General features: G+C 43.8%; 1 protein-coding gene across 1 annotated transcript in view; it reads right to left on the bottom strand.

The window, feature by feature from the left end:
- The window catches only part of FBLN1 (fibulin 1), a 911,174-nt gene that overhangs the window by 256,986 nt on the left and 639,592 nt on the right, over nucleotides 1-14,596 (bottom strand). The gene's annotated exons all lie outside the window — the stretch shown is intronic.

Raw genomic sequence — 14,596 nt, 5'->3', positions numbered from 1 at the left:
ATATAAACATATATACAAGCATGCAAACACATTTGTACTTAATTTTATACATGTCACTGGTAACCACTCTAATGAAAGATTTACACTATGCAACTTTAACCTCCATGTCTCCAGTTCAAATCCTAGTAACATATATTAGTGGATTTGTAGCAAATGGGTTCCAACGATTTAACCCCCCTGTTCATTTGCTTTCTAACTATTCAGTTTTGGACTTTTACTCCGAGTGAGTCTCACCACCTGAGTCTCCCGTACAGTAAATTGTATGGAAATGGACAAAGTGCTAAAAGTCAATGTCTTGTTTTATGTTAAGGTTGTTGCTGTGAAGCTAAGGGAAGAAGCTATGGTCTGGAAAAAAATGAACATGTGAGCACATTTGTGTGCAGGCATCTTGTCACAGAAAGGGCCCTTGAAGGAGTAGTACTGGACTGGGGTAGGCCTTATATTTTGAGTGGGTCTGTAGTGCTTAATAAAAGTCGGCTATGCTTAACTGAATTACACATTAAGACAAAAATCTGCATGAAAGTACAATTTCCCATAATTGGACCAACAGGGTCCAGTGAAGAATCAATCTTCGGCTAAACATGTATCCAAAGTATAGATCCTCAGTCCCTTTCATCATGTCTTCACAGCTTACAGCACTTTATGGCTGAGCCAGTGTAATACAAAAATTTCAAATCAGATTTGAGGCCTTTGTCCCCTCTACTGGGCCAAATTAATTACTCTGTTGGCCAACAAGAGTATCAAAGGACTCCACACACAATAGAGCTATTACAGTGCTTGACTGAGATCCTGCAAAAGAAAGGGGAGGGGAGGATAGCTGTATCTACTAATTAAGGGGGGTGCACATGGGGAGGGAAAGTTCAAGTAGACAGAAACAAAAGAGGGAGGCCACCGAACACAGGAAGGGCCCCCTTTAGAAGTTTTGGTGTGAAGGGATCAGACAGCTGTGTAAGCTGGAGCCGGAGCTGTGGCTCCCAGGGAAGTGCTTTACATAGACCACTTGAAGTCACCATGATGATTTGCTCCAGAAATACTGTACAGGAGGGTTGTGACAGGCGTTGAGTGGTGATGTGGCACTCTATGATTAGCCAAAGGTGCCTGCTGCCTGGTTTCCAGAACTTTCCACCCTGACTTAAAAACCCCAGCACAAGGGAAATACATTTGAGAAGGTACTCAACCTGGGACTGACAATGGCAAAAAAAGGCCCGCTCCAAGGAGAAGCAACCTGAAGCCCCGACAAGAATGGACTAAAGGACTTCAACTCTAGCTGAACACCAGGACTTGGATGGGTCTTTTCAGGCCCATGGCACTGGCCTTCGTATGCAACCTGAATAATAATTGATGAAATGGACCTGCTTGGGGACCCTGGATAGTTCCCTGGGACATCTGTGGACAGGCCCTTGACTCTGCAGACACACAGATGACCTTCAAACAGCCAGGAGGCTGCAGGACCTATGGAGTGTGTTGGAGTTTTCTGCTTGCTGGTTGCAGAGGGGCTATGGAAGATGACCCACAAGCAGGAGAGGGCACCACCCACCCAGGCAGAGAAAAGGTCTGGTGTAGGGAGTCTGAAAATCAAGCTCCTTACAAGAAAATCCAATTTAGACGCAGGAGGCCTCAGTAAAATTCTCCTGGTGGCTAGGGCTTACCACTAGGAGCAAATCAGTCCTACAGGAACAGAATTCTCACTATCTAGAAACAGAGCACAAATCACTCTGTTGCATAATTGGTAAATTTCCCCAAGGAGGGAAAAAACCCAGGGGGTCAGCCTCTCTTTTATATTTTACATTGCTATGTAAAAGGGGTATTTGTGCCCCCGGTGACTTTCATTTTAACTGGGAACCCCATCTCCAGGTCCCTGAAGCAAAAAGGAAGAAACCATGCTGCAGAGCACAGCAAGAATGTCCCAGGGACCCCATCTTCCAGGTACAGAAAAAGAATGAGAGCTGCCATGCTCTGGTGGGTGGAATTGCCCTAGGCAGACTAGAGCGCAGGAAATATGGTATCTCACTGCATCCTGCTCCCTGTGACTAGAGCAGCAGGATTTACTTGCGCCCACAGCTGGGGCAGAATAAGCAGCTGGCTCTTGCGTGGTATACTTAGTGAGTGCAGTGTGCTCATAGGGAGTCAATAGGGGGCGGAGGGCATTGAGGCTCACACTGCGGCTCTTAACATTGAATAGTCACAAGATGAAAACAAGGCCAAGTTGCCTACTGCAGCAAAGCCGCTAATATAGTATGCATAGCTGGGGCAGTCCTATAAGCCCCTGCGAGGGCCTACAAAATGTGCATTTGGCCTTGTTGTGTCCCAAGGATGGGCAGGGGTACCACCAACATTACTGAAAATGTGTTTGGGGGGCTGCATGGAGTACAGCAGCCTCGTCAGGAAAACACTTTTCAATGTCACCCTAAGTCTCCCAAGGGTTTGAATTCCTGACCCTGGGAGAGAGGCTATCTATTAAATCAGGCCTTACTTGACCTTAAGCTTTCTGGTAATAAGCTCTTAAGTGCAAGGACCCCTGTAGTTTGGTCTTAAAGCTGCAGTAGCAGCACTGTAAAAGTAGAAATAAGACTTTGGGACATGCTATTCAATTTAATGCGTTTTGACAATGTTGATGAACAATGCAAAGTTTGACATTATAAAGAACAGTATTGTAAATGCTGTTGAATGTTGATACTGTCCCTGTTGACTTCAGCGATGTTGCAATGGTGAATTATAACTTGAGCCACTTTTACTGATGTTGTGACACTTTGACAAAGCCAGTAGGCCTGCCTTATTGATAATTCCACCCCCTCATATATGTGTTTCTTAAGCCTTGGTTTGTAACCCAATGGTGAGTCACGGGACGATTTTTGATGGGTACTGAAAGTACAAACAATAATTAAAGATGCCCTTAAATTCTGTATTTATCATTGCTGCTTTTTCAATGAGGTCAAATGCCAGGTTCTGTCTTCTGACAAATTCCAGCTTTTAACATGTGGATTGGTGCTTACAAACTCCTCACACTTTGCAGTCAGAGAAAGAAATGTAAAATAGTGAAGTAGTGTGGCTCAGTGAAGTAGTGTGGCTCACTGGTTAGAGGCGGCAGACCCGAGAGCAGAGGACGGCCCGGGACCAGGGTTCGATTCCCGGCGCGGCAGGTTTCTAGACCAGGGTCAGCGGACTCGATAATTCTCTCGCCTCGGTGCCCACTCTGATCAGCGATCACACTCGGCAACTCTGGGCATTAGCTTGCCTCATCTTCACAAACGGCCCCACCAGACCGCCGGGGATGCCTGGTCTCACCCTGGAGATACCCATTAAGGGACCATCTCTCAGGGAAGCCAGGAAGGGTTTCGCAGCGGTCGAAGCGCCTTGGGACCCTATGGGTAAGTAGTGCGCTATATAAATGCCTATACATTTAAAATGAATGATGTTAAAATCTTGCTGGGGTAAAGACTGTACACATTCAATAGTGGAAACCAAAAACAGAAGTACATTTATTTGTATTCAGAAGTGTGATGGAAACAAAGATGATTTTAATAGAATCATGACAAATAAAGATAGTTTTACTTAACCCAATTTCTACACATTATCATTTGTGTTCAATGTAGTTTTAGCAGTAGAAATGTATATCTCTGCAAATATAATGGGCATTTCAATTTGTGATTCATTCGACACTGTACTGCTTCAAATTTGTAACAAATCAATTCATGATGTCACTCAGACATCCCTAACTGACTTAAATGTTATGATTTCTTCTTTTGACTGACCTCATAATTGATACCCAAGTGCACATGGGAATATTGGGTTGCCCTTTTGCACAGTACATGAAAGGATTTGCATGTCATCATAAGTTTGAATACTTGTAGAGCTTCAATCCTTGTATACGACACACCTGCCTTCTGTCCAGTTCTTCTGGTACCATCACATACATTTCTTCAATCGTCCTCTGTAAATCTGTGTTGCAAAGGAGCTTGACAACTTGACAGGCTTTGATAATTTGGCTGTCAATATGAATATCAGGCTGTGCTGCTTTCAACTTCTGACACCTCTGGGACATTCACAGACTGCAAATTAAGTACTGGTAGGAGAATTGTTTTTTCTAACTAATCTCCACTCAGCTTCTACATAGAGGGTACTGTGGCAAATGGAGGCCCATTTTGCCAAACTGCCCAGCCCACATTCCTGCCATTCCAATACATGTGCTTGTTTCTATTTGGTCATAGAGGAATGTTGTGATCGCATTCCAAACATGCATGAGGATCCTATGACAAAGAGTCATGCCTGCTTGGACTTATACTCACGCACCAGGGTACCAGGGATGACGGGCTTTGCAAGCCTTGTGCAGCTCCTCTGTTGCTCATGTTGACTGTATTGGGTGTTTATCCTGGCTGCCTGTAAGCAATACATGCCATGCGCTACCATCTTTTGTTCAATAGTGGTCCAAGCAAGCAGTCTGAATGTCAAGGCTGTCCTAATATAGACCAAGTTTTGAATTTGTACCAGGGGTGGCTGGTAACCTCTGAAAGTGGTGAGGCAAGCGAAGTGCCCCATCACTTCCCAAAAAACCAAACTAAAACACTCCCCCTCCAAAACCCCAAAGCAAAATAGCCCTCCCTCCAAAATCCCCCCAAAAATACTCCTTTCCTTCAAAAGCCCAAAATAAAACAACCCCTCCCTTCAAAATTAGAAAAAAACTAGAACAAAATTTTAAATAAATAGTGGTTACTCATACTGTACGTCCTCCTCAGGGTTCCACTCGGGAATCTGCTGTGGCAGTCGAGCTCCCCCTAACAAATCCAGATGTTTCTCTCATACTATTAACCAGCTTGAGAGAAGCGCCTGGATTGGATGAAGTGGGCTGGCTGGACGCTTCTGCATGCCCTGGAGGCCGGTGCTTGGTCTCCACCTGTGGAAGTCGAGCTCCCCTAACCAATCCAGATGCTGCTCTCCTGCTATTAGCCAGCATGAGAGAAGTGCATGGATTAGATCGAGTGGGCTGGCTAGATGCTTCTTCAGGCCCTGGAGGCCTTTGCATGGTCTCTATCTAATTGTCTAAGACAGCTGGGTGGAGAGTTTCAAAGTGTGAATGTCCCTTTGGCCGGCGCAAGACAGCCGTCCAAAGTGACATGAGCACTTTGGAGCATCCAGCCATCCACTGCTCCTGTCCTCTGCTGCCAATCGGCAGCAGGGAACACGCACCGCATGTCTGTAGGCAGGTTGGCTGCTTCCATGCGCACGTCGGAAAAAGAAAATGGCAATTAAATATTTTCATTGTCATTTTATTTATTCATGCACGGCTTGCATTGGACAAGGGGCGATGTTCCTTCGCCCTCGTGAAGAAACCGCTGCTGATCTGTAATTGAAATTTTAGTCTCCTAGTTATAAAGTTGGAAACTCAACTACTAGACCTCTTCTGCTTCCTTGGGAAAGGCTGAATAACCCATTCCAGTGAGAAGTTTTTTCTTGACTCCCACCTCTGGGCAGTAATGGAGGCTACAGATACAGTGCTGAGCTGCCGGATTGGAATTTCTCCCTTTTGAGTGCAAACGCTTAGGTGCCACATTTGCACTCAAGAGTTGAGCATTAAAATTCAGTAACTCCTTAGCTCATGGAACCTGTAAGTCAGAGAATGAATAATACCCATTCATTATGTATCTTAAATAATGAGGAACTTTGTTTGATCAAGGTTTGTTGTACTAGGAGTAAACATCTGTGATGAAATGGCATTCAATAGGATTGCTAGTGTTTGAAAACTATTCTAAATGACCGACTGATAAAAGATATGGGTTGCATTGCATATAGAATTTCCTCTTCGTCCTGGAGTGTTTTGTTTGTTATATATGTTACATTTGCTTCTATATGTTTGCATTTGTTAGATTAACAGGGGAGGTTCATTATTAAAGGTTGTAGCCAATGGAATGTAGCCCAAAAATGCTGCAGCAATAGGGAACATTAAAACCGATGATGAGCTTCTAACTGGTCACCTCAGTGCATGAAATCCCCTTTACAAATCACTGTCATTGTATTGCATTACCATTTATATAGTGTTTTTTTACTCCTGACGAGGGGCTGAAACACTTTGTGGATAGACATCAAGCAATTCCGTGGGATATTTATAACATTAGAGACATTTGTCATGCTTATTGAATTACAATTTCACATTCTGTTTATCAAGGACTTGTCACAGTTTGTAAGAATTTGCCATTCAACCAGTCATAAAATCTGCTATACTAAGCTGTCCAAACTGTCATGCCAATGTCCTAAAAAGGTTATGAAACTTGTCATGCAGGCAGTCATTCAGGTGACTGCTGTGAAGTTGAAGAGATCATATAAGTGAACATGCAAGTGGCTTGCAAGCAGTCATACAAATGGTTGTGGCAGCATATAACTACCAGATAGCAAAGTGATACAAGTGAAACACTACACATAGTTGACCCAGGAGCGAGAGAATCCGAGCCTATGGCGTCAGTGCCAAGCCACCAGGAAACACAACATAGCATCAACCCAGAATCGCCTTAGTCCTAGCCCCTGTTCCTAGCCACTGACGGATACTGATTGTAGATGGATCTTCCTTCATATTAATAATCTCTTCCTTTCACATATATTAAACGCTGTGTGCAATAGCAGATGAGATTAGTGCTTTTCCTTCTGTGGGAATATGACCTTGTTAATTGTGTGCTTTGTTTTCTCTTATTGCTTGAAATTAACTGTATCCAGTGCGTTGCTCAAGCGTACTAATGCAGCTTTGTATCATTTGCCTTGTTTTAACATTACATTGCTGTTGTGAATATATTGGCTTATTGTGGTGATTTTTATTGCGCATCATAGCTGTTGCTGCCTTTTGTATTTCATGTGTAGCTGTGCGTGCTGATGCGGCGTCGTTAAGGTTGCCCTTTATTCACTTTCACCGCTGTTTGCTTTGATTAACGTGAGTTTTTCTTTTTCACCCGGACGCTTGTGAAGTGCTGAGTCCTTTTCTGTCAAGCCGCATGAGCATTTCCACTTCTGCGTGGCTTTTTCTATGGTGCGCTCGCGGACTTCCAGCGCCAGGGGTCGTGGAAGGCAGCGGGAAATGGCGCATGCATTAAAACCCTGAAGGGTTTGAGCGGCATACCGTAGTCCCCGCATGCCCCGTCCTGAAGAGGACACGTCTCGAGGTGTATGTAATCGTGCCGCGCTGTCCAAATAAAGGCCAATCCATGTTTCTCACACTTGCTGCCTCAGGCACTGATTTCTTCTAAGCAGCAGAGTCTGTACTTTTTGTACTTTGCGCCCTCTGGGGGACTGTACATTTTGGGCGTCTGATGCCTGTTGGGCACTTTTCCTAGGCCGGTCCTCTCCAAGTATACAGTTTTGCGACAGGTAGTTGGTGTCCAGGGCCTGGCCCTTGAAATTACAGTGAGATCCTTGCACATGAGATCAGGCTGACACCCAGCCCATAAAATAAAAGCCATTCAGGTGAATGCAGCCAGGTATGTCTCCCAGATCCCACTGATAAGTCTCATCTACCCTTATCTATCCTCATTATAGTCCAGGAACATGGAAAGGGACTATGAGGAAGACTCCCAGGGCAGGGAAAACACCCTGGCAGACCTCCCTTGGGATGATGAGTTCTATGAAGCTGGAGATGCTTCAATATATAAAGCGGTGGGTGAAGAAGAGAGGTTATTGCAAAAGATAGATCAGGCGCTAGCACGACTCCATGGCACTTGTCCTTCAACCGGGGCCCCCCAGTGATTCCCTGGATGGCAGATCCTGTCCCCCCTCCTGCCATGCAGGCATGCGACAACGGGGTGGATCGTATTACCTTTGACAGACTTAAACAAGCTTTTATAGCCACCCAACCGACATTGCCACCTGCAAGGGACTATTTGTCAACCTTACAAGACGCTCTGCACATTGACGACGCAGGGGATGCTTGCGCTGAGCCCAGCCCTTCCAGACCCTGGCTCCCTTCTGGACCTCAGGACACCTCTGACATGTTCGACTCTGATGAAATCATTCACCCTGCTCATCGGACTGGGTCCCAGCTGATAAGGTTGCCAGTTATGTTGCAATGCTCATTAGGAAACCCTTAGGAGCCAGGTGCAGCGAATTTTCGACAGGAGGGTTGTGGTCTCCAGAACAATGGAGATTACATATCAACTGCTTAGAACTCCTGGCAGGCTCCTTCGCCATCCGCTATTGGACGAGAGATTCCATTCAGTCATCCCTTCTTCTAAAAACATATCCGCTGTCCGTTATATCAACCATTTAGGGGGCACGAGATCCAAAGCCCTCTCCAAAACTGGCTGCCAGTTTTTGGCAGTACTGTCTGGATCATCAACTGTCAGTCACAGCAGAATATCTCCCTGGTTGGGAGAACTTGGTGACGGATTTTCAAACCCGTAACTTCAGGGATTCCAGCCTTTGGATGCTGGACCCATGCGTTTTTAGGAGGTTGAACGACCTTTGGGTTCTTTTTTCGATAGACCTCTTTGCCTCGAGGCTCGACCACCAACTCCCACGATTTTACAGCTGGAGACCGGATCTGTAGGCAGTGTCCACGGATCTTTACCAACTCAAGGAAGAACAACGGTCTAAAGAAGTGTGACAGAAAGTGCCTATGTTAGATGCCTATCCAGGATTGGAGTCAGGAGAAGGGGTATGCCTTTCCCGCCTTCGCAATAAACACTAGGGTTATGGCTCAGATCAGGAGGCAACGGGTGTAGGTGGTAATAGTCACCCCTTTTTGGAGATCTCAAGTCTGGTTTCCAGTTCTTATGGAACTTTCTTAGAATTCTCCAATCTTACTCCCCCACTTTCCAAATCTTCTTCTGGACCCCGACCAAATTCCCCACCCACTGGTTCAGAGGTACTCGTGGCTCATGGCGTGGATGATTACCGGGGACGATGGTAGGTCCCGGGAAATTTTGGAAAAGGCTGAAGAGTTCATGGCTCAAGCTTGGGTGAACAGTACAGTTGAACGCTACAGGTCCACCTAGATAGTAATAAACACTACACTTGCCAGTGCTGAGAACCTAATTTTTCACCAACTGTTGAAATATATAGTATACATGACAATGACATGAACACTTGCTTTATAAATTGCAGTTTTTTATTTTCCTTATTTTCTCTTTACCTATTATTTTAGGTCTGCATCATTTTTGATTTTGTGCATGGGAATACAAAACATTCTATGTACATTTATATACAAACAAAAATACAAGTACACAAACGATTGGGTATGTACAATAAATCATCAACTAACATACAACTCTTTCATGGCCTTCCATTCATACAACACATACAAACTGGTCCCAGTGTCAACATAAACTTCTTGTTCACCAAATGAATAGTCCGTTCTTAAACCTATCTCAAACTCTATTGTAACATTTATAAGGGAGGCAAAAAAGTCTTTAAACGTGTTCCCAAAGGGTTTTCAGAGAAATCAGGGAAATGACCTGGGACCTGGTCGGTCGACGCGTTTCGAGCCCTGTGACTGGCAGGGTTCTCTTCAGGACCAAACAATAACTAAAAGGGAAAGGAAAACACTCGTGATTTTAGTGTTCTAAGGGTTCGACACCTTGTTCGCAACCTAACCAACCTCAGCCTACCTCTATCGTTGGGTCATAGTACCAACAGGCAATTGTATTCCAGAATGCAGAAAACTGTATTGGAGGGAGTGCTGGAACAAGTAGGAAAGACAAACGATAAGTGTACTGCATTTAAAAACTCACACTCATCTTATCGTGATTCAATCGTGGTTGTGTGTGTACGCCTACCTGTGCTAGGAGAGGCAGTGGTGGGGGGCTTTGGATTGAATATCGTTTTTAAGATCTGCAGAAAAAATTCAAAGCGATAATTAGCGCTTGCTATCTGGCGTTTGATTGTGGATTATCAGAAAGGATTTGTACATCCATGCGGTGGGAAGCTTACCGTCAGCAGAGTACAACTCCGCGTTGGTTCTCAGATGCGACCGCTGCTCCCGCCGGGGAAAGAAATGTCCCGTGAATTCGGCTTTTTAGAAGTATGTCATTCTCGATCTGAAACAATCGGGGAGAGAAGCGTGGGTTTAGCGCTTGCCATCCCGTGTTCTATTCTAAAATGTGGACAAGGGGCTCGTTGGCCCACCTGATTCAATTTCTTACCATTTGTCAAACTCTGCTTAGGTAATGGGCCGCTGATCGTAGTTCTCACTCCTTCCTCTTCGGTCTGATGTAGCTGAGTGAGCCTGTTACCTCTTCTTGGCGGTGGGAGTGGCTAGAAATCAGAGGATTGTGGGGGATGTAGTCCCATTAGTTTTGGCTGGGGAAGCCTTTTACGTATTGGGTTTGTAAATTTCAGACAACTCATTGAGTCCAGTTACTGCTGAGTCAAATTTCATTATAAGCATAGCTTCCCTCTGATTTAATCTTGCTTCGATGTTCCCGCCTCTCGGGTCATTTTCGATTTTGGATATTACAGTCCACCTAGGGCAGGTTGTCCCACTGGTGTGTGCAGCAGAGTCTCAATCCCTTGGATGCAGATGTGGTGCACATCCTGAATTTTCTGGCCCACCTAGCCTCAAGTGGTTTGGCTTACAGGTCTATAAACACCTTTCGCTCAGCCATTTCGGCAGGCCACCTGTCGCTTAATAATGCTGCAGTCAGGGAGCACCCCCTCATGTGCAAGCTATCGCTGCCTCCAGAACCTCGGTACTCAGCCTTATGGGACGTGAACCTGGTCCTAAACTTGTTCTCATCTTGGCAACCTAACTGGTTTTTGTCAAGGAAGGAGCTGTCAGCTAAGCTGGTTATGCTGCTCTGCCTTATTTCCTGTTAACATGTGCCTGATGTGAGAGCTCTGGATGCCACAGCAAGGATTTTTACTCTGAATTGAGTGACTTTTCCTCTGCATAGAAGGGTTAAGTGTCACACAAGAATAATCTCATATCCCTAATTTCCAGATTCACCTAAATTGTGTGTGGTCCGCTGCCTGAAGGCATATGAAGAAATAACAGAGGAGTTCCAGCCGCTAGGAGAACGTCAACTCCTTATTGCATTACACAAACCATTTAAGGCGATGTCCTCTCCCACCATAGCCAGATTTATTTGTTTATTTATTTATTTAAAGTTTTGTATAGCACGAACAAGTCCCAGGTGGGTATCAGAGCGCTTTACATATGGTTTAGGTAGACAAAGGAAAATAGCAAGAGGAGAGAAATCAGGGAAACAGTGGGACAATATACAGCAGGTGCAGAATGAAATTGAGGTGGACATAGGAAGCAGGTTGGGTGAGAACGACAAGTAGGGCAATATACATTAAGAGCAAACAAGACAGTATACAGTAACTTGGAGGCAATAGGAGCATAGCATCTAGATCAAAGCATTGTTCATTAGTAGGGATTTGACTTTTTGACTTCCCTTTTGAAGGCAAGTGTTGAAGGTATCAGTCTTGTTCCACTGGAAGGGAGATCCAGATTCTCAGGGCGATGCCAGAGAATGTACGATTGTAGGTTTTAAGCTTATTACATTTCTTGGACTTGAACAGCAGTGTGCCGGGGCTTCTTGTGGACCTGGAACCACCTGAGAGTTCCAGCTTGTTTGTCAGGTAGAGTAGGGTGTTGAAGTGTAGTGCTCTATGGGTCATACAAGTAATATTCAGTTGTATCCTTGCTTCAAAGGGAAGCCAATTGAGCTATTTCAGGTCAGGCGAAATGTGGTTGGTCTTCTTGGAACCCGTGATTAGTCTTGTAGCAGCATTTAGAGATGCTCTGATAGGTGCTAAACTGAGTTTCGGCAGACCGCAAAGAGTCCCACTGCCGTATTCTAAGCTGGAGATGACAAGTGCTTGCACCGCCAATTTAAAGTCATCATGGGGACAGGAGGGTTTGAGTTTTCTTAGGATGCTAAGTTGGAAGTTCGCTCCTTTGGTCGATGATCTGATGTGGTCTTGCATGTTTAGGTTTTTGTCTAGCATAACTCCCTGTGATTTAGTGGAGTCCACGATGTGAGGTGTTAGGTGGGTTATGCAAGAGGCAGGAGCTCACTCAGCTCGAGGAGCAATGGCCTCAAAAGCATTTGGCTTGGGTGCCCGTTTAGAGGATATCCTCAATGTGGGAGATCGGTCTTTAGACTCTACCTTTAAAAGGTTCTACTTCAAGCCAGTGCTGGACATGGCCCAACTCATGGCCAGCAAGCTTTAAACTAGCATAAACCTTGCCTCCAGGCCTGACATAGGATATAAAATGTCCTAGCTATCGTAACAGAAGGTTTCAATTCTATTAAGGACTCAGAGGCAAAGATTATCCCGCCCTAGGGTTTTGAATGAAGATTTTTCACCCTGTATTGGAGAAAGTATCTCAGTTTGATTCTAGACTGTTGAGAGTTCTGATTTTGTTGTAATTTTTTGGAAATCTGCCTCACTGCTTTTGGTTTACAGGATTGATGAATACCTATTAACTGAGTGACGAAGTACCTTTGTCCTCGCAGGGTCATATGCGAATAAACAGGACGCATGAATGTGATCTAAAAGCTGACTTCGCACGACAAAAGAGGATGAAGGGCCAGCGAGGACAGAATATGTTGGAACTGGAGTGCCCCTGATTGGAGGATCCAGAACTGTTCCTAATTGGACACTTTTCTTTTACTTCAAATTTCCCAAGGGTTCATGGGAAATGTAGTCTTGTTGTGTTAAAATTGGCTGCTGTAAATAAAAGTAAAGAGAGAAGGCATAATCCTCACCTCCGAGTCCTTAATAGAATTGAAACTTCCTGTTACAATAGCTAGGAAATGTTTCATTACCATGGGTCTGAGCTGATGATAATTAATAGTGCTTCAGGGCTCTGGGCCACAATCCAAAAAAAGAATCTGCATATTAGACAGAATTTCACATGACAAAAAAGTGGAACTTTCTCCCCATAAATCAATTCTGATTTACAAAGTAGGATTAGTGTATGTTAGCACTTCTGCACGTATTCCTTGTCCTGACACCTTGAGTATTCTATGCAAAGAGAAGAACACCCTCAGAGTTGTAAACATGCAGCTTATTTACTCCCTTTGTAATGAGTCTCCTGCATTTCTCCACACACCTAAACTTGCGTCTAAGTGAAACAAGCACTGGCAAAGCCAATCAGTCTCGTTTTTTTAATGCTTGACTGTTGTCGTATTGATATTGTCAACGCTTGTATAATGTCTCTGGCATTGGCGAAGACAACATAAGTGGATAAGTGGCTGGCCATCTTGGCATGTCATTTCTTTTATAATTCCAAGATAGCTGTAACATGACGTGTGAACACATGTCAGCCATCTTGGAGGCATAGAAAATAATGTTTGGCCATTTTGAAAGTTAGACATTTTCTATATTTACAAGATGGCTGCCATGTTTCATCTATTTTAAGGACTTGCTAAAGTATTGGATACAATGCTGTCTGTAGCAAGAACACAATATAAGAGGTGAAAAGAGCGTGGGAAAGGAACTTGGGCACTCATTTTACACACGATATAAAGGAAGGGAAGAATTAATTTTCTTTAGGTGGAGGAAGAAATGAAAAAAAATGCTTTTAGAAAAATACTACAAGATTCAGTGCATGAAGATTTTCTTCTAAGCGAATGCTATGCTAATAGTGGACAATTATAAACACTGTAACTTCTAACTTTACTTCACATTCGAGAAAAACAGCAAAGATGCAGCACTATTTCATCAAGAGGTCATTAATGCCATTCTATTGGTGTCTGTATATAATAATGCAAACGGTTTATAAATTCTCAGTATTATATTTATTTATTTCACTTCATAAAATCATTCATGTGTGTAAGTAGAACTCTTGGAACTTTCATTATCTAGTACAGTGAATTGTAACAGAGTTGAGAATAGCCTTGTTTTTGATCTAAAAGAATATTTAATACACTTCTCTTATGATATCTAATATTCTAACAACATGGGGTGTCCATTCTTCCTCTGCACTACCAGAATACACTGATAAATACATTTAAATTGAAATGCCCAGTTGCCTGTCCTACTGATAATGCTGTCAGAAAACATTAAAATATTGAACATTAACATTTGAACCTCAAGAGATTAGGTTTTCTTTCCATAGTCTTAAAGTTGTGGTTCATATATTGTATGTATATTTCAAACTTCATACATTTCCTAAAAAGGTATTGCGTGGATAAGCAGATGTGTGGGGAATAAAGAACACATTTTTGTGTCAAAAAAGTGGTAGTATTTTGTCAGTTTCTACTGTGACCTGAACAGGAACGAGAAACAGAAAGAGAACTGAGGGACATTATAAGAGGAACATAGCAATAAGGAATGGGGGAGGGGAGAGGGGAGAGGGGAGAGGGAGATATTAGGAATACTTGAAAAGTAAGTTAAAGGGTTAAAGTAGAGGGGACCGCAGAAGAGTGCATTTGAGATGGGTCTCCCCATCTCTGTTAAAAGTACAGGAAATTGAAAGAGAAGGGTGAAGGTAAAGACGGTCTGGTGGAGAGGAATCGAGTTGCATGGTGAATAGGCCTGATAAGAAAGGAGAAGATATGAGGAACCTATGAAGTGGCCAGGACAAAAAGACCTGAAGAAAAAAACCTAACTAGGAGGAGAAGGAGAAAAGGCCAAATATTACTGCAATAGTACACATGACAAATGTAAT

This window comes from Lissotriton vulgaris, chromosome 1_2 (assembly GCF_964263255.1).
Source record: "Lissotriton vulgaris chromosome 1_2, aLisVul1.2, whole genome shotgun sequence".
In the NCBI taxonomy this organism is placed as follows: Eukaryota; Metazoa; Chordata; class Amphibia; order Caudata; family Salamandridae; genus Lissotriton; species Lissotriton vulgaris.
Note: the sequence above shows the minus strand (reverse complement) of the source record. Positions and strands in the feature narration are given on the sequence as shown.